The sequence below is a fragment of the Panulirus ornatus genome, chromosome 12, assembly GCF_036320965.1.
Source record: "Panulirus ornatus isolate Po-2019 chromosome 12, ASM3632096v1, whole genome shotgun sequence".
Classification (NCBI taxonomy): Eukaryota; Metazoa; Arthropoda; class Malacostraca; order Decapoda; family Palinuridae; genus Panulirus; species Panulirus ornatus.
Window position 1 is genome coordinate 64,182,453 of NC_092235.1, and position 25,499 is coordinate 64,207,951.

Sequence of the window (25,499 nt, forward strand, 5' to 3'; positions counted from 1 at the left end):
TTTTCCAAGAAAAATGCCAAAAATTGCAGGTCAGGGTATATTTTTGCTCAAAAAACTTTTTCCTTCAAAATTAAAACATAACATATTCAGACACTTATATGATTGAAATGATCATGGAAAATATAGCATAATGATTTCAGTTACCAATAGATACGTAGTAAATACGATGGAAATGATGAAATAATACTTTAAAATTATCTTCATTTAACAGGTTAATTAAAGGTCATAGTGGCAATCAAACGATATTTCAACACTAGATTTGTGTTAAGTATGAAAAATAGACCTTATAATGAGATTTTGAAGGAAATTTATTTTTCCGAGAAAAATGCCAAAAATTGCAGGTAATAGGTCAGGGTATATTTTTGCTCAAAAAACTTTTTCCTTCAAAATTAAAACATAACATATTCAAACACTTATATGCTTGAAATAATCATGGAAAATATAGCATAATGATTTCAGTTACCAATAGATACCCAGTAAATGCGATGGAAATGATCAGATAATACATTGAAATCATCTTCATTTAACAACTTAGTTAAAGGTCGTAATGACGATCAAACGATATTTTGATGCTAGATTTGTATGAAGCATGAAAAATAGTCCTTATAATGGGGTTTTGAAGGAAATCTATTTTTTTGAGAAAAATACTGAAAATTGCACGTCCAAAAATTTTTTGTTTTCGAAATTGAAACATTCAGCATATTAAACATATTTAACATATTTACATATTAACATATTTCACATATTCAAAACCTTATATACTTCAATTAATCATGGAAAGTATGGCATACTACTCTCATTTACCGATAGATGCCCAGTAAATACGATGGAAATGATCACATAATACTTTAGAATTATCTTTATTTAACAGCTTAATTGAAATTCATTACGTTGTAAAGTATGTTCTTCCCATAAGGCTGGAAAGAGCAAACGAAAGTGTCGTTTGAATACATCGTTAATATCAATGAAAAATAATGGGAAAGTTTCCATAGGTTCATTTGATTTCTAGAATTGTTTCAGCCACTTTTTCGTTAATTAAACACACATTTTCTCTGACCTTCACAGCCCTCCTTGCTGTCAAGTTATCTGTTGTAATAAGATAATCCCAATTTTTATCCCAATAAATTTGCAGAGTTTCATCGGGCCCGGAAATGAGCCAGTCTGTTATATAGGGATATACAGGTATGTGTGTGTGTGTGTGTGTCTTGCTGTGTCGTGTACAGCTTTGGATGCCGGCGTGAGTGCGTTTTGGTGTGATGAAGACTGCATGAATGTTTTGACCCAGCGAGTGTGTGTGTGTGTGTGTGTGTGTGTGTGTGTGTGTGTGTGTGTGTGTTATCAGTGAGTTACGGTGAGAGCTTTACTCTCGTGCTGCCCCATCTTTTGATCATATATGTGTATACATATGCCTATACTCCTGTATGTCCACACACACACACACACCCACCCACCTATGCCAGGCTCCCATGTATCTCCCAGCCCCGAGGGCCCAGGACTGGAAGCGGGCCCGTGCTGACTCCATGGTCAGCAAGGCAAGCCACCAGTACCCATTATGAACGTCCTTGATATACCCAGGTCTGAGCTCAGCCACCAGACGCTGTAGAGAAGTGACGGCTCCAAAGCAAGGGGATAGGAAGGAAGGAAGGAAGGAAGGAAGGAAAGAAGGAAGGAAGGAATCTGTGCCCCCCCTCAACCTCTCTTTATTAATAGGTCGAGAAATTTGCGGCTTTAGACGGGATGATTAAGTAATTTTGACCTGCATCATATTAAGTAAATATCTCTGGTGGTTTTTATCCGCTGGCCGTAAAGATGAATAACATGGATGCTAAAGGAGATTGGCTATGGGTGTATATATATATATATATATATATATATATATATATATATATATATATATATATATATATATATATATATATATATATATATATATGCGTGTGTGTGTGTGTGTGTGTGTGAGTGTGTGTGTGTGTGTGTGTGTGTGCGTTCACATACTCAAATTATTTTACAATGGTTCTGTCGTAAGGCATTTGCTTAAAAGAATAATAATAATAATATTCATTATGGTCTCCATTTCATATACGTCTTCTCGTTCCTCGAGTCTTATATCCCGACACTGCGTCTCATTACTGCGTCTATCAGTGTAACGTGACAGTGTAACGTTCTCCGTATCCTGACACTGACGTAGCCACTCAGTGTTCTGGCCGCGTACCTCCACAGTGTGGCTACGTAGAAAGTGCGGTCGGGTACCGGCTGGTTAAATCCTTCGTTGATTGCCGGTTTCGACTTCTGCTCGATGGGTCGATATTCCCAGCCGATCACGCGATGCCATGGACTGATCTAACGCAGATATGGAGCATTATTCGTTAGTTTAGTTTCGGTACATTTTCCATAACTATTTTCATTCGAAAATTACGTACGGGGTAAAGGACAGAATTTGGATGAAAGTCGGATTCAGTGAGCGTGGAAGGTTTTATTTATGATCCCTCGAAAAATATGTTCAGAAATTTCACTTGTGATTCATCGTTCGCGTAAATTTTGGACAGATTCCGATTCTATTTCTTACACTTTTCTTTTTTTTTTCTGTAACTTTAACTCGAGTGAGGAATTTTTTCGTGAGATATTTTTTTTGCCAGTTTGGATGTGCATAAAAATAAACGTTATAGGAAGGGCAAATGAAAGCTGGAGCTACAAGCCGTACATGTTTTTTCTAAAATTTGAGGTAAGTCAGTTTGGACTTTAAATTGGATTAAAGAAATTCACATATTTACGAATTAAGATTTGATCATTTCTTTTCACTCTCTTGTTCTCTAACCTTAGTCTACGGTTAGAGTGTAAAGTGACGCTTCGTTATGCGGGTGAAGATTGCATTTTGCATATTGATTAAGCCCGAGTTACTTTACATACAGGGCACGTCTGGTGTTGAAGGAAATACATACGTGATGATATTTCTCAGAGAGAGAGAGAGAGAGAGAGAGAGAGAGAGAGAGAGAGAGAGAGAGAGAGAGAGAGAGAGAGAGAGAGAGACAGAGTTCCACGTTGCATACTTCTCTGATGGTATGAAGATTCATTTTTACTCCACTCTTAATTGTATCACCATGTTATATGTGTAACTAGGCGAGAGAGAGAGAGAGAGAGAGAGAGAGAGAGAGAGAGAGAGAGAGAGAGAGAGAGAGAGAGAGAGAGAGAGAGAGAGAGAGAGATGGTGAGTCTGGTGATGCGGGTGTTGGGTTTGGGACCCCTCGTACAATCCTCTACTCGTTACTTACTCATCTACGTAATCCAATAACCCACCACATCGTACCGGGTCTGTCCCGCCTCTTCCCCTCCACGTCTCAATATTTGCAGGACACTCCTGAAAATCCTCCTCGCCTCCTCCTCCTCCTCCTCTTCCTCCTCCTCCTCCTCCTCCTCCTCCTCCTTCTTTCCCCCACTCCCACAAAATTCCATCCATCCCGTAATTGACTCTTGCATTGGTAACGATCACCCAATCACACACACACCCACACCTCTCTCTCTCTCTCTCTCTCTCTCTCTCTCTCTCTCTCTCTCTCTCTCTCTCTCTCTCTCTCTCTATCTCTACATAGCCACAGTAACTCAGGTTAGCCTCAGTGGCACACTCGCGTCTCTGTCGTCAAGATCCAATCGAACAATAATATCCAGCGTCATCTACAGATAGACAGACAAACAGACAGACTGACACAGACACACACACAGACACACAGACACACACACACACACACACACACACACACACACACACACACACACACACACAGACACGCACACACACACGCCTACGACTAAACTTGGACTTCGTGGGTGTGGCAGGTGTCGCTCCACTGACCGGCACCTGTCCGGAGGGAGCAGTGTTGGTACTCTGCTCCCAGACAGTTGTGGTCCCGTAAGCCTCACCGCCGACGCTCAACTTCCAACCTGATGTCGCCCCTCGGGAGACATCCCTTCCACGACGTTTCAGGAAAACCTTCTCTCTCTCTCTCTCTCTCTCTCTCTCTCTCTCTCTCTCTCTCTCTCTCTCTCTCTCTCTCTCTCTCTCTCACCGACAGCCGCATAAATGACAAGCACTCGTCGTCTACTACAACTGTTGTAGAGAGCAGGACTAGAATAAACTGATTGTGGAACTGAAACACCGGGATAAAATTGTCTATTGAAACACTGGGATAAAATTTGTCTATTGAAACACTGGGATAAAATTGTCTATTGAAACACTGGGATAAAATTGTCTATTGAAACACTGGGATAAAATTTGTCTGTTGAAACACTGGGATAAAATTTGTCTATTGAAACACTGGGATAAAATTTGTCTATTGAAACACTGGGATAAAATTGTGTATGAATTACTGATATAAAAGGTTTATGATCTTTTAAGAGGGGGAGGGGGCGATTGAAATATGATATGGGGGAAAAATAAGGGGCAGCTTGTACCAATATCTGAATAACGAGGAGTCGAGAACTGGAAGGAAATGTTTGCTTTTGATAAGTAGAGGAGACGTGAAGGTCATCTGGGTGTGTGGAGGGGTGGTCTGTTTTGTCTCCGGCTGAGGGTTGGGTTGGCATCGCCAAGAAGTAAAACAAGGGATTGGAAATGAAGGCGAGGACGACCCTCGAAAAATATGTCGAGGATAAATAGTCGGTCGCCTGGCAGTATGTAAATAAGAAAATGGGAAGTGGGTACTTTTTTTCTCTCTCCGTCTTGTTTTCTTATCTCTCTTTACAATGACGTTTCATATGTCCTTATCTTTGGATTCGACTTGTTCCCATATGCGGTCCTCCCTTTATCTTCATTGCCATTTTCAGAATCAGTCATACTGCGTAAGCGATCATGAGTTCATATACACACAATCACGAACGGACCATGGACGTATCATGCACAGGACAGACGCTATGAGTCGTGTTTCTTGGGCTCTGGTATACGCAACCTTCTGAGGACGCTGTCATCTGATGTTATCAGAGACACAGGATGTACTTCTTTGGGTCACTCAGAAGAGAGGAGGGATGCGTCTGGCGTTACCTTCCTTGTCGCAGAGCAAAGGATCTGCAGGATTTCTCTATGTTAGGATACAAAAAGGACTGATTGATGTTACGAGGTCAAGAGCACATCGATGTTGCTCCCTTGCTGGGCAAGTCCTCGTAGCAATGAAGTGCATCTTGATGCTTGCCTTTAGGGCACAATGGAGATAGGAAGGGAGGATCGTGTCTGGTGTTGTGTTCTTGAGACATTTACGTTACCAATGACATTTCTGATCCCAGTTCTTATCACGATTTCGACAATTTTCAGCAGAGTTTCTGAGTCAGACCTAATCATCATGTACAAGTGGTAATTACCTGATCATCATGTACAGGTGCTAATTAGGTTAGATTATTCTTTTACTACTTGCAGTCGTTAGTACGTAATTCGGCCAAAGTATTTACACTGTTAATGAGGACTGATATTTCGGTCTCATAAGAAAGTATGAGGAAGTGGGCTTGGGTATCAGAGCGAGCTCAGCTGAGGCCTCCCTTCAGTTCTTGCCTTGAGCAAAACGTGGGAAGAGCCATCTGCTCCCCCGTCCTACCCTTACAGTGGCCTCGTGGTATTACCGATTAGTTTTTGAGGGGAGAGAGAGAGAGAGAGAGAGAGAGAGAGAGAGAACCTACTAGGATTCTTTTACTTTTTTTTCGGTCTAGATATATTTTCCGGCGGAGTTATACCGTCAGCTCACGTCGCTAATACCTTCGTCTGCATCATCTTTGAGAATCTATTGATGGATACGTTTCGCCCATTGCAAATCGTAATATCATCGTCGTGTTTTCTGAGAAATGATTATGCATCCAATCGGGTTACTGCCGTCTGATAGATCACGAGGCGAGTTTCGATTTCCGACTGCCAATAGACAAATCAGTCCTCTCCATCAGGACAAATGTCTTTACAGTAATACGACTATCCATGGCAGTGATGGTCTTGAAATTGATCTTAGTTATGATAAATTGGTAGGCTGGAGATGTCTCGTTGATCTCCTTTCGAACCTTTGCCTCACTAGAATACCCTGCTGGAGTTTTAGATTTTGAGCATGTGCGGGATGAAGCACACTTGATGAAGTTCAGAAAAAAAGGGTCTCTCATCAAGATGCTGGTCTTGCTATCGAGACGGACGCGTGTAAACAGAATTTCCCCCGTTAGGCCGAAGCGTTCCCCAGCCCTGAGGGAGAAGCTGAACGCACCAGTGTGTGTGTGTGTGTGTGTGTTGGTTTTCCCCCCCAACCCTCACCTCAAGTCCTGAATTTCCCCCCCCCCCATGAATATAAAGCTTTTATGTGAGGAAACCTTATCGCTCGGTGCAGCGAACAAGTTCTCTCGATCTGCGATCAGAGTTGTACAGGACCTCCTCTGATCCAGCTTCAAGTGGCTCATGTAAACTCACAACCTTCGGAAGGGTTCCGGGACCTCGTTGTCCGCCACCGCTGGCGGGTTCCTCTCAGCATTACTTTCATTTACGTTTGACTCCGCCGTCGAAGTCGAAAGTTCGGAATGTCCCGAGTAGACGAGGAGAGAGAGAGAGAGAGAGAGAGAGAGAGAGAGAGAGAGAGAGAGAGAGAGAGAGGCGTCGCAGTTTTGGAGCTTCGAAGCTTCGAATATGCTTCTGAAGGCCTCGGGTTGTAAGAGCAAAACCTTGAATTAAAGTAATGACTTCGAGGGACTTCCTGAGCACCGTAGATCGAGAAAAGACTGCTTTAATTGCAATCCCAAATGTTATAGATTTTCCCCATGAAGACATATTGCCAGAAACTCTAGTTCGTCTTAAGATGCCTCTGAGGGTAAGAACAGGAGACGAACATCTCATGACTCGGTGGGAGGAGAATGGCCAGGTTCTTACATAGTCTTACGGCCAATTGTCGCGATTTATATCTAAATCTTTCCTTATTTCAAGTTTGGAAGTGGCTCCTAACCTCCTTGTCTTTGGGTATCATTTCTCTGTGGCCTCTCGCCCTCCTTTATCATGACGCATGGTTTTCAATTCGTCTGTCGAATCTCTATATATATATAATCCTGGAGGGAAATATATAATCGTTGAGGGAAATATATAATAGTGGAGGGAAATATTCCCTCGACACGATATTCGGAGAAGGGAAACGTGTACCAATGATGAGTCACCTTGACTTTAATACCCCACAACCTGATGATCGTTTACCCCTGAAGTAATGACCAAAGGATGTTTTCACGTCCATCTAAAAGTTACTATTTATTCGCTTATTTATCTTATTAATTATTTGTCACATCATAGTAAATGGCTGTTTTAGATATTTTTCTTGTTATTTTATGTATTTTCTCTTTTCCTATAAATGTTATGTGTCTGTCTGTCTGTCACTATCCATCTATAAATTCGTCATGCATATATATATATATATATATATATATATATATATATATATATATATATATATATATATATATATATATATATATATATATATATATATATATATGCTACTTCTCTGCTGGCCACCTATTAACGAGACACTTATACACGTGTTCAGCAGAACTTCCACATGACTTGAGCACGATACATCTTCCGAGGCTTAATAATGCATGACGGGACTCATAAAGCTCTCCAACTTCACCGTTTTCGCAGACAAGTGACGCCATCATCTGTTTATAGCATCATGCGCGGGGCGGGCCCCCAGCATAGAAGGATCTATGTGCCAATATTCCACAGTAATTCACTTATGCATTTTACTGCTCGTCATAATCCCGGCGATTTACGAGGGTCGGTCGCATAAAGTCTCGGTGGGGGAGAGAGAGAGAGAGAGAGAGAGAGAGAGAGAGAGAGAGAGAGAGAGAGAGAGAGAGAGAGAGAGAGAGAGAGAGAGAGAGAGGGATATAGGGCACTGGGTCCTCCCCAGCGTTGGGTGCTTGACTGGTGAGGTGCCACGAAACTGTGTATCAGGTTTTGTCTTCTCCAAACATCATAGTTCACGAATCAACGATTCATTATCACTCACTTCTAGATCATCTGTGTATATATATATCTTCCAGGAGCTGCTCACAGAGGCTGACACACTGCCTTTAAGACGCTGAATGTGAGAACACCGTCTTGATATAACAGAATAAATGCAAGTAAGTGTTAGACTCTCGCGTTTGTAAGGTCGATTGGTGCCTCCTTTTTCGCCGCAACTTCGTGACCTCTCCGGGAAAAAGGGCTCTTCCGAGAAGTTTACCCAGAGGGAGGTAAAGGCATTAGTGAAGGCTTTCGTTGTGTTTCTTCCTGAAACGTTTGTGGAACAGATGTGAGAGACGTTTGTTGGTGTTGTCTCGAGCCCTCTGGTTTCGCGCTGATTATTTAAGTCGACTGGGCTGGGTTCGATCTCTAACGCTAGGTAAACAGGATCGGATCCCTTTAGTCGATGCCTAGACTGGATCGGATCCCTATTTTGTGAGATGGTTTGTTCGGATCGTCAAGCTGTTGAATAGCCAGGGTTGGAACTGGTCTTCTGTTGTTGTGATCGTTAGGTAGGGTCGTTCGAAACCTCTAGTTGTCAGCTGAGATGGCTGAGAACGTCTTGTTGTTAGCTAAGCTGGTTCAGAACCTCCGTCCCTCAGATAAGCTGCATTTCAAAATTTTTCGGCTGTTGGCAAAGCTGCCACGGATCATCAGCTGCTGGGTACGATGCGACAGATCCTCTTGATGCTGGGCATAAGCTGGATCAATCCTCCAGGTGTCAGCTTAGAGGCGGTCTGATCCTCTGACTTTCTCGCCGACGGCAGTTGCGGTCAATACGCGACCTCTTTCTAAGGAGAATCGTAGAATTTTAGTCGCTAGTAATCTTAGACGCTACTGGAATGCCGCTTGGTGGATATTTTCTGAAGTACAGGACGCTAGTAATCTTGGACGCTATCCTCTGAGGTACAGGACATCTATCCAGGGGGAACGTATTTCAACAAAGAATCCCAAGGCCTAAAACAGATCCTCATCAACAATGTATCCTTCAGGGATTCGCCTTGACCTAGTACACAATGCTCGTGCTGCTGGGAAATGATCTAATCTCGGTTGATTGTCTGTCTTGCGCCCGTTCCTCTTCCATAGCGTTCCAGCGCCATTCCATCCAGATAAGATTGATTAGAAGAGCACGTTTAGTACATTTTCAAGGACCTCACGCCGTCTGACCTGCTTTGAATCATGGTGTGAAAAGTAGAAGGAAAATGACAATCCCGTTCTTCCATTGTCACGAACTTTGAAGCGCTGAGATACATTTTCTTTGTTTTTTTTTTTTTTTTTTTTTTTATACTTTGTCGCTGTCTCCCGCGTTTGCGAGGTAGCGCAAGGAAACAGACGAAAGAAATGGCCCAACCCCCCCCCCCCATACACATGTACATACACACGTCCACACACGCAAATATACATACCTACACAGCTTTCCATGGTTTACCCCAGACGCTTCACATGCCTTGCTTCAATCCACTGACAGCACGTCAACCCCTGTATACCACATGACTCCAATTCACTCTATTTCTTGCCCTCCTTTCACCCTCCTGCATGTTCAGGCCCCGATCACACAAAATCTTTTTCACTCCATCTTTCCACCTCCAATTTGGTCTCCCTCTTCTCCTCGTTCCCTCCACCTCCGACACATATATCCTCTTGGTCAATCTCTCCTCACTCATTCTCTCCATGTGCCCAAACCATTTCAAAACACCCTCTTCTGCTCTCTCGACCACGCTCTTTTTATTTCCACACATCTCTCTCACCCTTACGTTACTTACTCGATCAAACCACCTCACACCACACATTGTCCTCAAACATCTCATTTCCAGCACATCCATCCTCCTGCGCACATCTCTATCCATAGCCCACGCCTCGCAACCATACAGCATTGTTGGAACCACTATTCCCTCAAACATACCCATTTTTGCTTTCCGAGATAACGTTCTCGACTTCCACACATTTTTCAAGGCTCCCAAAATTTTCGCCCCCTCCCCCACCCTATGATCCACTTCCGCTTCCATGGTTCCATCCGCTGACAGATCCACTCCCAGATATCTAAAACACTTCACTTCCTCCAGTTTTTCTCCATTCAAACTCACCTCCCAATTGACTTGACCCTCACCCCTACTGTACCTAATAACCTTGCTCTTATTCACATTTACTCTCAACTTTCTTCTTCCACACACTTTACCAAACTCAGTCACCAGCTTCTGCAGTTTCTCACATGAATCAGCCACCAGCGCTGTATCATCAGCGAACAACAATTGACTCACTTCCCAAGCTCTCTCATCCCCAACAGACTTCATACTTGCCCCTCTTTCCAGGACTCTTGCATTTACCTCCTTTACAACCCCATCCATAAACAAATTAAACAACCATGGAGACATCACACACCCCTGCCGCAAACCTACATTCACTGAGAACCAATCACTTTCCTCTCTTCCTACACGTACACATGCCTTACATCCTCGATAAAAACTTTTCACTGCTTCTAACAACTTGCCTCCCACACCATATATTCTTAATACCTTCCACAGAGCATCTCTATCAACTCTATCATATGCCTTCTCCAGATCCATAAATGCTACATACAAATCCATTTGCTTTTCTAAGTATTTCTCACATACATTCTTCAAAGCAAACACCTGATCCACACATCCTCTACCACTTCTGAAACCGCACTGCTCTTCCCCAATCTGATGCTCTGTACATGCCTTCACCCTCTCAATCAATACCCTCCCATATAATTTACCAGGAATACTCAACAAACTTATACCTCTGTAATTTGAGCACTCACTCTTATCCCCTTTGCCTTTGTACAATGGCACTATGCACGCATTCCGCCAATCCTCAGGCACCTCACCATGAGTCATACATACATTAAATAACCTTACCAACCAGTCAACAATACAGTCACCCCCTTTCTTAATAAATTCCACTGCAATACCATCCAAACCTGCTGCCTTTGTATTATTAAAAAAAAAAGAAGAAGAAAAAAGAAGTCAGCGAAAAATGGAGAAATCTTCCCATCTCGGAAAATTCACAAGCTTTCAGGCGAGGAAAATTATTAGATTTTTGTCTCGGCTTCTCCGTCTTTGACGCTGCCCCTTGGGAGATAGTGGACCAATGGTAAACAGTCCTCGCGTCCACGCTTGTATGTGAGAGAGAGAGAGAGAGAGAGAGAGAGAGAGAGAGAGAGAGAGAGAGAGAGAGAGAGAGAGAGAGAGAGAGAGAGATTCATGAACAATGATCACGTCAACGTATTTCCCTCCGTGTGGTGAATGATGTATTGTCTAAGATGTTAATGACCTTTTGAGAATATTAACTCGACCTGACCCTTGACCTTCTGTGTGTTACGTGGCTCAGAGTGCCCCTCCCTCCCTCCCTATCGTCTTCACCACAGGATCCCACGAGTGCAAGCAACGCGAACACAAGCTCACTGGGTATCATATCCCGCCCCTCGCAATTACCAGAGAGAGAGAGAGAGAGAGAGAGAGAGAGAGAGAGAGAGAGAGAGAGAGAGAGCAGCTAAATTGCATTGCCATTTTATATATTAATGAACCCGGGTAATGAATGACCTCCCCATTTCAAGCAACAGCTCGGCTAACTCACTGTTGTGCCTGGAGATAATTACTTTAGTTCTTTCTCTTCCTCTATATAATACTGAGGAAAGGGAAGGGACCAATTATATATATATATATATATATATATATATATATATATATATATATATATATATATATATATATATATATATATATATATATATATATATGTATATATATATATATATATATATATATATATATATATATATATATATATATATATATATATATATATATATATATAAATGTGTGTGTGTGTGTGTGTGTTTATACATTTTCGTCATTTCCCGCCTAAGAGGAATTATCCTCACTTGGACCCTTCTCTGTTCCTTCTTTTGAAGAAATCAAAACGGGCTGGAGGATTTCCAGTCCCCCGCTCCCTCACCTTTTAATCACCTTCTACGACACGGAGAGAATACGTGGGATGTATTCTTTGTCCCCTATCCCCAGGGATAATATATGTAAGTAATGTGTGTGTGTGTGTGTGTGTGTGTGTGTGTGTGTGTGTGTGTGTGTGTGTGTGTGTAGGGTGTTCAAGATTCTCTGACTGGTAGATACAACTTGATGTTGACGCCCTTTTAACGACCCGGGCAGCAAATAGGCCCAAAGCCCGTTTAACCAATCAGCCAATCCGGGCACCACAACGGTGGCAAGTGTATTACCACAGGGAGCTAGGTACCCGTCTTATCTCCTAGCTTGTGGGGCTAGGGCTACGGCTAGGGCTGGGGAAAGCTTAGATTTTTTTTTCTAGATCTAGATAACTAAAAAATGAAAATCAACAGATGATCTCGACTTACCCACTGTAAACGGGAATGGACTTACATATGTAAGATAGATAGATCGATAGATAAGTATACAAATAGACATAGTCTGACAAGTAGGAGAAAAGATGAAGAAATACAGATATATACCAGGTATATAGAAAGACAGATAGATGGATAGACAAATGAAGAGATAGATGGATTGATAGACAGACTGGTGATGGACGCAGGGATAACCTTCAGTCATATCATATTTAGTACAAGTTTGCCAGTGACCAGACACTGGGAAACGTCACTACTAATGTAATTCCTGTGTGAATGTAACTTCAATATTCATGTAACTTCTGTCTCATCTGAATGTAATTTCTGTGTGATCTGAATGTAATTTCTGTGTAATGTCAATGCAATTTCTGTGTGATGCGAATGTAATTCCAGTGTGATGTTAATGCAATTTCTGTGTGATATGAATGTAATTTCTACATGATGTGAATGCCATATTTGTGCATGAATGTAATTCCTCCGTGAATGTTATTCCTCTGCGAAAATAATTTCTGCATGAATGTTTGTCTCATTTTTGAACAAACCTTTTTAGGTTCAGTTTCTGTTTAGCATCCATTTTAAAGCCACTCATGTGAATTATTTGGTAGGCAATATTTTTTTTTTTTGATAAAAGAAAAAGCGAATGTTTTATCATCATCATTATTTCTCTCTCTCTCTCTCTCTCTCTCTCTCTCTCTCTCTCTCTCTCTCTCTCTCTCTCTCTCTCTCTCTCTCTCTCTCTCTCTCTCTCTGATCCACGTAACTCCGGTGTATATCAGCCAAGTGGTGTTGTGAATTTATGACAAGCAGTGAATATAATCCTCTCGATTCGTAGACCATTCGAGTAATGGACGTGAATTAACAGTATGGTCAAAAACAATTCGTAGAATGATGTTGGAAAGCTGTCATTACTCTGGAAAAAGAAAAAAAGAAGGGAATAAACCGTTCGTCGAAAAATATAAAAAAAAGAATAAGAAGAAGGAAGGAAATAGAAAAAGTTGATCAGGATAATGATCATGTGTGGAACCTCATGAGTTATACAACACTTTTGTGCAACACTTTTGAGTCACTTGTGCAAGACTTGGCAACATTGTGACATTAAGTCACTGTTTTTGTGCAAGACTTGGCAACATTGTGACATTAAGTCACTGTTATTGTGCAAGACTTGGCAACATCGTGACCATTTGCCATTGATCAATATAATTTCATCCCGGTTGAAAGTTGGTTGAAAAGATGTTGATCAGTTGATTGATCAGTTGACGAATGTTGCTAGCCAAAGGCTGGAGAGCAGACAGATGTATGAATACCTCGGTTATCGTTTAGTTTAGGGATATGAGAGAGGTTCTTCATACGGAGTTCAACTTTGCCACAATGTTTCTATGTGTCTGTCTCTCTCTTCCTGTGTGTGTGTGTGTGTGTGTGTGTGTGTGTGTGTGTGTGCGTGTGTGTGTGTGTGTGTGTGTGTGTGTGTGTGTGTGTGTGTGTGTGTGTGATTACTATTTGTGTTACCACGTCTATACACCTATGTATACATGCACACGCGCGCACACCCTCGTCTAAGCCCTCCCTTAGTGTAGGATGATGAACAGCTGGGTGGACTGTGGACAGGCCACTGCGTCCAGGATTCGAGCTCAACCACAGGAGTCTGCGTCTGTCTGTCCGTTATGCCGTAAACGTTACACCCAACCTTAAATGAATATCTCATCGCAGGGAGTCGTAGACAGGCGGTCTCGCGGTCTCTCTCTCTCTCTCTCTCTCTCTCTCTCTCTCTCTCTCTCTCTCTCTCTCTCTCTCTCTCTTGGTTATTCTCTCACTGTCGGACCCTCTCCCACTCCTATCTTTCTTTTCTTTTACTTTCTTTTCTTTCTTTCTTTCTTTCCTCTCTCTCTCTCTCTCTCTCTCTCTCTCTCTCTCTCTCTCTCTCTCTCTCTCTCTCTCTCTCTCTCTCTCAATAAGACAGGGCCAGACCTCCCATTGCCAGTCCCGTCCCATTGCCAGACCCCAGGGCCAGTCTCCCAGGGGACAGACCACCCCCCCTCCAGGGCCAGACCCCAGGGGCCTGACTGGATCTGAGGGGGACAATCACCTTACCGTCACGTCCCAGGTGTTCTAACGCCTCGCCCCGCGCCACCCAGGCCTGGCGTTAATCCTGGATGAGCTTCTCTCCTCCTTAGCCCTGGGTCCCTTATGAGAGGCGCTCCTATTTATTTTCTCAGACCACGCGGGGAGGTTGAGAGAGAGAGAGAGAGAGAGAGAGAGAGAGAGAGAGAGAGAGAGAGAGAGAGAGAGAGAGAGAGAGAGAGAGAGAGAGAGAGAGAGAGAATTACACATTTTTTCTTATTAATATTTCATCATTTGATAGACAATGGTGATGGGTAAATTTCAAGCCAATAGAAGAAGAATGTGTCACAATTTCATGGGAAGAAAAATCTCACTGTCTTTCAAGTAACATTGGCGACCCAAACTATTCATGTTTTTAACTATAACGTTCCTATTATTGCCACGAATGTATTACGTCATGACTAATGTAATCAATAAAAGTATCTTTACTATAGTCATGACGTAGTAATGTTGATAATAATGATACTTATAATGATGATGATGATAACAATTATGATAACTACTACTGCTACTACTACTGCTGCTAACAACTTTCTTCTGCTCTACAAAGGCAATTCTGCTACCATCTGTTTCCTCACGTTCTATTTAACCTTTCAACCAATCATATCTGGGCTTCACGAGTTCGAGATCCATAGACGTCTCACATCTCTGTATATCTTGACATCAACGAAACAATGATGCAATATTCCATTTTGTGGTTTTCAGGTGATGAAGGATGCTGTTTTGAAAATTGCCCTCCTTAAAATTTAGATTTGACTGTTAGCCAATTTCTGAAAAAAAGAATTTCTGAATGTTATCCCAATTTTCGTCTCATCATGGTGGTATATTCCATAATTATTTCTTTCTCCTCAGAAAAATCTTTAAGAAAGTGTAAAGTGTTAGCGTCCCCGAGTATTTCGCCAGCTCACAATCTCATCTCAGCAATCATCCTTTTACGATTTTTCAAAGAATTCTTTCCACTTATTCTTTTCACTGGCGAACGCCCACATGTTCTCAGGTGCTCCAAACATCCTCTCAAGACAGGAAGCTCTTCTTTCTCTTTTCTTTCTTTCTTTCTTTCCTTTTCTTATTTGTCTTTCTTTCTCTAGTTTTCTTCTTTTTGTATTTACTCAACGCGATGACCTTTTGTGTACTTTTTTTCGTGGAGATTTGCATTCGCTGTCTCTCTCTCACTGATATATATATATATATATATATATATATATATATATATATATATATATATATATATATATATATATATATATATATATATATATATTTATATATATATAAAGCAAAGTTGAAGGACCTACTCTTTTTATAATTACGAACCTTTAACATTCTCCTTTAAAACTCCGATTTGATATATTCTTCAAAATCACCTGTTTATCGACTCAAAATCAAATTTTGGAAAACAGGGATAGTTCTAAAAACTCCCAATAGTCCCAAAGCGCCCAGGATCACAGTACTGCCCCGCTCCACGGTAGGAAATATGTATCTTTCTCAATTCGATGGTTCGAATCAGGGCAAAGGTTTAACGCCATTAAGTTTAGCTTATCCCGCTACCATTAGGTCACTGCCGTCAGTCAATCTGTGGACTAAATGAGTGGTTCCGACGTCCCGGGAAGGGTTGAACGACCTCGTTTGGAGAGGCCTTACCCCTCTTGTCATCAAATCAGAGATATGTACATGTACAAATTCTAGTCTATTAAACTTTTCTATAAGATCAGCAATCCAGATATTTTTGGGTGAAGCAAATGTCCAAAAAAAGAATCATAATGATAATTTGATTCAAGATTATGTACTTCCTTTTGCTTGAAGAGGATTCAAAGGGACAGTTGCTTGCAGAACGAAGCTGTTTGTTTCATAAATCCACAGAAGAGAGAGAGAGAGAGAGAGAGAGAGAGAGAGAGAGAGAGAGAGAGAGAGAGAGAGAGAGAGAGAGAGAGAGAGAATTGCAAAGATATTTTCACCGAGTAGTGAAAATGATAAAGAAAAATATACATTATTTGTATCATACCCTCAAAGATTGCCATCAACCACTAAAGAATATCTTTTTTTGAAAAAAAAAAATGGGGGGAGGGGGAACATTTTTCGTTTGATTAACTCTGTATTAGCCAATTGCATCAACATGCATATCTCTTAACTCTATGTGAGACGAAGCTTCAAGATAAACATCTTCACTAAATTACAAACATTCCCCTTTGAGGAGAGAGAGAAAGAGAGAGAAAGATGACCCTAGAGAGAGAGAGAGAGAGTAATTACATCAGGGTAGATTAATTACCGAGTAATCATACCTTATTTCCAGAGGCAAAGGTGGAGTTTGGAGATAGACGAGTAGCCAAGGGGTCAATCTTCAGGGTCACGACCCTGAGAATCTCGACTTTCCAGCCTTTTTTTTTTTTTCTCCCTGGCATTAGAGTGTCACTCGGCAGATAAGTATGGAGTCATGATATCAGCAGACTTACGCAACGAATGCAGTCATATTACCTTAATGGAATTGTGGTATCAATGAACTCATATTGCAAAATGGAATTACGATATGAATGACGTAATATCGCGAACGGAATCACAATATGGCTTGAGCCATATTGTAAACAGATGGAAGGGCTTGAATCATATTACAAATTAAATCGCAATAGGATCCTTAGTCACGAGATGCCTATGTTCTAAGGACTTCTGGTGAGGTGAGGGATTGTCGTGTGGAGTTGGTTCCCGAGACATGAATTTGGTTGGTGAATATGTCCTGTGGCTGCTAAGACTGTGGGCTTGGCAGAATTTCATGGATTATATGTCCATTGTAACAAATGTGTTCAGGGTTTTTGGTCATGTAGTACCGTGTGGGTTCTGAGATTCGTGAGCTGAGAAAGAGAGTGTACTATCCAGGTATTCTAGGAGTGGTACACTGACAGTACTATGTTCGTTATAGGACTGTTGAACATAGAGATTCGAACACCATAAGTGTGTGTGTGTGTGTGTGTGTGTGTGTGTGTGTGTGTGTGTGTGTGTACGAGAGATCGGTGATAGGGATAACACGACATAGAGAGACCTCTCTTCAAAATCTAAGGTACTGAAACGAGGGTAATCTCTTCTAACCAGGAATATGTCATGGTAATCAAATTCTGCCACCTTTTTAGAGGTCTGCCATTGGAGACAAGGCGTGAAATTTTAATAGGAAAATCACCACAGACGGGTGACGCACTGGACCAGTTTGATAGGGAAACTCCTTCTTCAGGAAATGGTTCACAGAGCGTCAAAGAGAAGTGCATGTGACTGTCTTTATGTCCAAACTGGAAGTCAAGGGAAAAAAAAAAAAACATTACATTTTGACCTACTCGAATTACGTATAATGAAGATCTGTACTGGTACAGAAAAAACATTACATTTTGACCTACTCGAATTACGTATAATGAAGATCTGTACTGGTACAGAAAAAACATTACATTTTGACCTACTCGAATTACGTATATTGAAGATCTGTACTGGTACAGAAAAAACATTACATTTTGACCAACTCGAATTACGTATAATGAAGATCTGTACTGGTACAAATCTTAATATCAGGTCATATTTCTAATGCTAAGTATGATGATGGGGTAGAAGTGCTGTCATTTTTTTTTCTAATCAACTCTTGTAATTAAGCACTGAAATATTTATATGTAGTATATTTCACTACTAATCACCATTTGGCGGCCCTGGCAAACATTATATAATATTCTGGATTATTTAGTAATGCAAAGAAGCCTTTCATAATGTTATTTTCTTTATTGCTGAAGTTCACGATAAATTTATTGGCCTGAAAACTGGCCTAAATCATTCTAATGTAATTACGCTTTGAAATTGTTATAAGTACGTTTGATAAATTTGAAAGTTAATCTCTCTCTCCCTCTCTCTCTCTCTCTCTCTCTCTCTCTCTCTCTCTCTCTCTCTCTCTCTCTCTCTCTCTCTTGCAGATTGCAAACAGCATTTTGTTATGTTTTGGCCGCCAGATAATGCTAAAAGGCTTTTCATAAAGTTTCATTTAAATTTTGAAGCAAAAATTATTATGACCTGAAAGATAACCTGAATTTTTTTGTCATTTATTTCTACATAACATATTTGCTTTAAAAACTCAGTATTGGCATTATTTTTCATACTGTTCTGTAATCAAGCTTTGAAATGATTATATGTTTAATGTATATCAACCATTTTCTAGCTCTGCCAAAAAAAAAAAATAATATACAGAATGATAATCTGGTTGTTGATTAATGCAAAGAAGTTTTTAATACGGATACATTTAAATTTTGAAATTGAAATATATTTTTGTCACAGAAATGCCATGAACTAAGACCTATATTGTTTGTCATTTTTTTTGACATAATAGATTTCTCTTAGACAATATGGTTCATGCTGAGTAAGATTTCTGGGGTGAAATTTTGTTCTGGGAGCACTGACTCCTGTATAATTAAACTTTGATGTAATCATTCTCAAATTATTTTCAAATTATTTTCAAATTATTTTCAAATTATTTTTATATCTGGCGACTCTAGCAAGCATTCTGCAATTTTTTCAGGTTATATATTAATGCAGAGAAGTCTTTCTTGTTTGTTATATATATTTTTCCATTTTGAAACACGAGATTCCACTGTATTTAAACGAAGGTATACGTTTGACTTCGAGTCTGAAACGATGAAATCACAGCGCAAATAATTTTCACAAAAAGCTTTCCAACTTCAACGTACTATTTTTTTTTTCTTTTCACTGGGAGCTGCTATGCACCACCAATAGGAATTAAAAGTTTATGCAATTTCAACTTTAGGGACTTATTACAGAGTTATAATTTTCTTGTTGGATTTTTTTCTTATTCAGGTGATGGTGGGAGATGTGTGTGTGTGTGTGTGTATGTGTGTGTGTGTGTGTGTGTGTGTGTGTGCTAGATATTCTCGAGAAATTAATGATAACAATGATCAGCTCCACATATTCTACGAACCAGTAGAGTTATCAAGATCTTACAAAAGGTTAGAACCAGAATACTGATTCTGAGACGACACTACACGTTATCATATATATATCATGTTATAGTACATTATATTACGTTAGATTATATTATTGATTATATTATTATATTATTATATTATCGTATTATTACATTTTATTATATCATATTGTATTATATTATATTATATTATATTATATTACATTATATTACATCATGTTATATTTATATCATATCATATCATATATTATATCATTCAGCGTCCCCTACACATAAATGTAACCCAACATTTAGCCATGAATCTTGACCGTAATCTTGGAGGAAGTTTAAAAATCGCAGGTGTTGTTCTGGCAGCTTCATCTCCTCCCATTCCTCGCGAGACTTTAATCGGAAAACATTCATTAGGCGCAATCAAAAAAGTTTTAATGAGATATTTGTGGCTGCATGTGTGCTCGTTTGGGTCGGGTAAAGACTCCCAGGTGGCGCTAGGTAACGAATAGAAGCAGCGACCCACCGAACGCGTTTTAAGAACCTCCGGAGACGTGTTTTAAGAACCGCCGGAGACGTGTTTTAAGAACCGCCGGAGACGCGTTTTAAGAACCGCTAGACGTGTTAAGTACCGATAGACGTGGTTTAAGAACCGCTAGAAGCGCTTTAAAGCGTCTTTATGAATGCTGATTACCCTTTATGATCGTATTGATTGTCAATCTCCAAGTCATCTGAAAATATAATGATATTTGCAGATACATAGCGTAATACTGATGTTCATTCAACCTAATTGGTTATGTAATAGGCTGTTCTCCTGGTATAATTGGTTATATTGTCCTTGGTTGTTCACATAGTGTAATTGGTTACATTGTAATAGGGTTTATCTGAGAAGTATCTGAGTCTGCCTATTTATCCACCTGCCATGGCTTTTCTTCAACCTCCGCTGTAGGAAGTTTGCTCTTTTCTTTGTGTCCTAGTGTGAGATTCTCTCTCTCTCTCTCTCTCTCTCTCTCTCTCTCTCTCTCTCTCTCTCTCTCTCTCTCTCTCTCTCTCTCTGATGGCTCTTACTAACGTCATTATGTCGTCATTAACGCGCCAATGAATCAGGTCCGTGTTATAGTTCACTACCACACCGATCACGGAGCTGGTGGATACCATGATAACTCAAATCTTCTCACCCAGAACTGATCGATCCAACTGTTGGAGTAACGATGACCGACACGAGCGACGAGTATTTCCGCTTTACTGACTTTTCTTTGTGAAGTAATCCAAACCCACAGAATGTCAGAGATGTTTGACTCACTGTTCGATGATCTTTTGGAGTGAGGAAGGGCGGGTGAGCAGGCCAGGGTTAATGCTTTACGCCATTTGTCGTCCAGGTACGAGTGTACATCACGGGTGTTGTAGGATAGACATATACCATCAGGGTCGTCTGACCAGGTAGGGATCTGGGGACTAGACGAACGGATCCCTACTAGACGAACGGATGAAACTTTTCGCGACAGTTCAGCAAGGTGACTCTCAAGGATGTGGGATGGTTATATGGGTCTTTAAGGTCTCTTGACGACCAGGACCATTGAGGCCAACAAGGTGTCAAGTTATAGCCACCAGCTGGTTGGGCCTTAGCACCCGATGTCAAGATACTCTCTCTCGTTCTACATACATGGTCCTTCTTGACGAAGAACTAGGACCAGTGTGATGATGGTATGTTCGTTCTCCTCACTTGCTATTCATACAGTAGAAGGGAAGTGCTGCTCGCTCGCTCACCTTGAGGTAACCATCACTGCTTCCTGTAGGAGCGCAGTGCGGTGTCCTCTCGGCAGATCATTCTCAGCAAAGTGACACGCACTGGGCACCCTCGATAGAGTGAGGGCTTGATGAATGATGCTGACTTCGCCATCTGTCGAGGACGTAAAGTCGACATTCGCCTAAGCGTCATGAGTGGGTGGAGCTGGATATTGTAACGGACGAAGGGATGTTTCCATTGCTGTTTTATGCTTATAACAAACCCATAACATTTAAGGAGCTCTCCTCCACACTGCCTATGATGAGGACGGGTTTACGATGGCTCAGTCGGGGAGATGAGATGAGGTGGAGATGTGGAGAACGCCAGGAGGTGGAGGGAGTGAGAGATGAACCCTCGTTACCCCTCCCTTCCTCCGGGCGTAACAGTGAAACAGTTAACTGCCGTCATAAAACGTGAAGAATTTGTCACCCTGGAGTTGTTGATGGGAACAACGTGTTTACGGACAGCCAATGGGGATCGATGTGGAATGTTGGGGGTGAGTGAAGGATTATACCAACTTACTTCAACCACTGGTCGAGCGGCCATCACATCAACCCACGTACAGTGAGTCGGAACACTGCTCGAACCTGATGAAACAGTGTTAAGCTTACTGTGGTCTGCTGTACAAATATGACATGGGTATAAGAATCATGTACAATATACGCTGGAAAAGGAATGTACACACACACACACACACACACACACACACACACACACACAAGCTTTTCACGAACATAGCCTAAGCAATTTGTGTGTATAACATGTATAAAGTTACAGTATTGAGTGGGAAGCAGACTAAATACCTCTTTAACTCTATAGCTTCACTGGTAAGAGACACCAACACATCACTAGAGGTAGTGTTGAATTCCTATTGTGGATTAGATTCTCAAAAAGGAAATCATCCTTTACGTTTTCTCTTAAACGCTACAGCTTTTCCAGTCCTTCTCTTTCGGCCATTTGTACGAGGCTGCCCTCACATTATAGGTTCATATTTTTCTCCAACGAAAATTCGAAAATTGGTGGTCGTACCGCTACAATACGCGCGTAGCCACGGGTGCTTGTGCGCAATGTATATAGTTCAAATATAATGAAGCAGTTCATATACAACTCCGTTTGGAAAGGTATTGAAGAGCATTTTGCTTGAGAAGATGTTTTTCAGTTCTGCTTATTGCATTCTTCCAGATCCCTTGAGGTGAATGCTCGAACCTGTTATTGAGAAATATATCCAGAGTGTAAGAAATAGGATTTTTCCTGCTGAACTCAAGTCACGGGGCATTTTGGTGAGTCTTGTTTCCCACTGATGTGTATTTATACAAGTTTAATTATGGTTCTTACCTCAGACTTATCAGTAACTTTGCCACATCTTCGCCTGAACGACAAAGAGAAGTTATGAGGTCATTTGGTGACCTATGACCTTACCAGGACTTATCCGGGAATGCTATCGACGTGTCCTATAACCTTATAGGTCCGACAGCATGACCTATATCTAATCCTGGAGCGTTAACAGGATGCAAGCTTAAGCTCCCTCAAGGCATCACGAAGCTGTTTTTGGTATGTTAAGAAAAAATGAACTTATTTGGATTATTCCTGTTGTGTGTGTGTGTGTGTGTGTGTGTGTGTGTGTGTGTGTGTGTGTGTGTGTGTGTGTGTGTGTGTGTGTTGGGATTTGACTTACTTCCAAAGATTTAAAGTCTATCGGAACAGGTTGGTTCTTCACGGTTTCTCCCATTCGTGAGAGAGAGAGAGAGAGAGAGAGAGAGAGAGAGAGAGAGAGAGAGAGAGAGAGAGAGAGAGAGAGAGAGAGAGAGAGAAGAAGAAGAAGAAGAAGAAGAAGGAGAAGAAGAAATATATACACTACCGAATTTCCCGTAAAATCAGATTCCTGACTTTGTCATTAACATAGAAATTAGTAATTTGTTCGGGAAGGACAGGGGAAAAACCTGGAAACGACCTCCCTCCTCTAATTAGACGATTTTCAGGGTCAACAACAAGCCAAACAGGCAAACCATGTCAGCTAATTAGCTGATTTAGAACGAAAAATATCAAGTACCTTCATAAGGGTCATTGTTGCGTTACACAACCGCTTGTTCCTAAGACGACATATCCAAGGACTCCTTCTCTCGTTGTCCCACAAGAATATATATATATATATATATATATATATATATATATATATATATATATATATATATATATATATATATAAATATATATTGGAAAGGATCACAACCGAGCGCGTGATCAAGTATATGCCTATGAGTCCACGGAAAAATGAAACACGGGAAGTTCCCAAGTGCACTTTCGTGTAATAATCACATCAGGGTAGATACAACAAAGAAATATAACAGTCAGTTGATATACAACGAAGAGACGTAGCTAGGACGCCATTTGGTAAACATGTGACTACCCGAATGTAGGTCGGGTGCGTTCGAGTCTGGCAACAAGCGTATCATAAATTTATCATGTGGACAAGAAGGGGAACTGTTTACAAATTTGATCAACAATGAAACTATCCAATTTGTATAGACCTTCACTAACATTAAGGCTACAGTTCTTTGTGTATTTCATAATAGAAGATTCAATGATATTCCAGGTCTTGTATCATGGAATGACCCTCCTTCTTTTCCAGGCAGGGGTTCGACATGACTAATTCAGTTCCAGAAGAATTATGTCGTCGGGCATTTGGAAGGGGATCAGAATCGTTGTTGCTCATTCTCCTCTCCCAAAGTCGCTATATAATCGGTGTCGGATGCTGAGGCATCTGCACCCAGGCACACGTTTTGTTCCAAGTCTAGGACGAAGAGAGGGATGGAGGGGAGGTGGGAGGGTTGTTAGTAACGAGAGAGAGAGAGAGAGAGAGAGAGAGAGAGAGAGAGAGAGAGAGAGAGAGAGAGAGAGAGAGAGAGAGAGAGATGAACGTAAAGAGGGAATTGCCACTAGGGGATCGGATGTGGCCAGTCAGGCCTCGACAACGAGGCGTTTACCTTGGGAAATTAACTGTGTGACCCTTAATCGATGTTTCCCCCTGTGGATACACTCCAATTAGCAAGTAATTTGCTGTAGGATCTTCAGAGGCGAGGCTCACGGCTCGGATGGTTTAGCGGGGCAGGGGGGGTCTTTGTCATCTCTCTCTCTCTCTCTCTCTCTCTCTCTCTCTCTCTCTCTCTCTCTCTCTCTCTCTCTCTCTCTCTCTCTCTCCCCACTGCAGCCAAGATGTCGCATGTATATATGCTTTATCTTTCTCATCTTCATCTTCTAGTGCTAAAAAAAAGAGGGTCGTTCACTTTGCCATCTGCCGCTCACTGGTCGTCCACTGTGCCATCTGCCAACCGCTGGTCATTCCACTGTGCCATCTGCCACCCCCGTGGTCGTTTCACCGTGCCATCTGCCGCCGCCCAGGAGTCATTCTCTCTGCCGTCTGCCACCTCTTTGGGAGAGACATGTGCGGCAACTCGCCTGGCCCGGGGCAGTCCAGAATGTCTCCTAAAGTTTCAGCATGGGAACATTACAGAGAGCCATCTTGCCCCGAGGACGCTGTGAGGATCAGTTGCTGGCTTCTGCTACAGGCAGCTAAGAAGACCCGGTGAGCTACAGAGCCGCAGAGCTAAAAATACAGAGCGTATCCATGATCAGTTGAGATAAACCCGCGAAACAGAGCCATAAAACATCTCCCACTCCCCCAAAATAGCGAATATATATATATATATATATATATATATATATATATATATATATATATATATATATATATATATATATATATATATATATTCTTAGATGCTCCTCGAAGAGAATAGCTTAAATAATAGACCCATTTCAAAGTGAGACGAATGAGTTTTAGGTCCCATTGTCCCCCGAATTTCACGAGGGTAATATACGCTAATTAAATTGGCGCGATCCTTCTTTACGACCTCGCGAATACTGCCCGCGGGGGACTCAGCCGAAGCTCATCTGCACCTGCCTGATAACGTGGTCCTTTGGGCGCCCGGTTCACCGTGTGAACGGTGCCCGTCAATAATCCATTACGTTATTACATCAGCTGAAACGCACTCACCACCCCCGCCCTCCGTCGCCTGCCACCAGTCACGCCTTGTCCATTGGACGGTCGACAGCAGCAGCGAGGGCAAAGGACACCGGATATTACTGATGCTCGGTGGAATACTGTGGATAATAAACGCGTGGAGAGGTGGAGAGGCCCTAGACAGACGATGAATGAAGGTCTGGACGAGCTCGCCCGATACACTGGGCGAGTTAGACT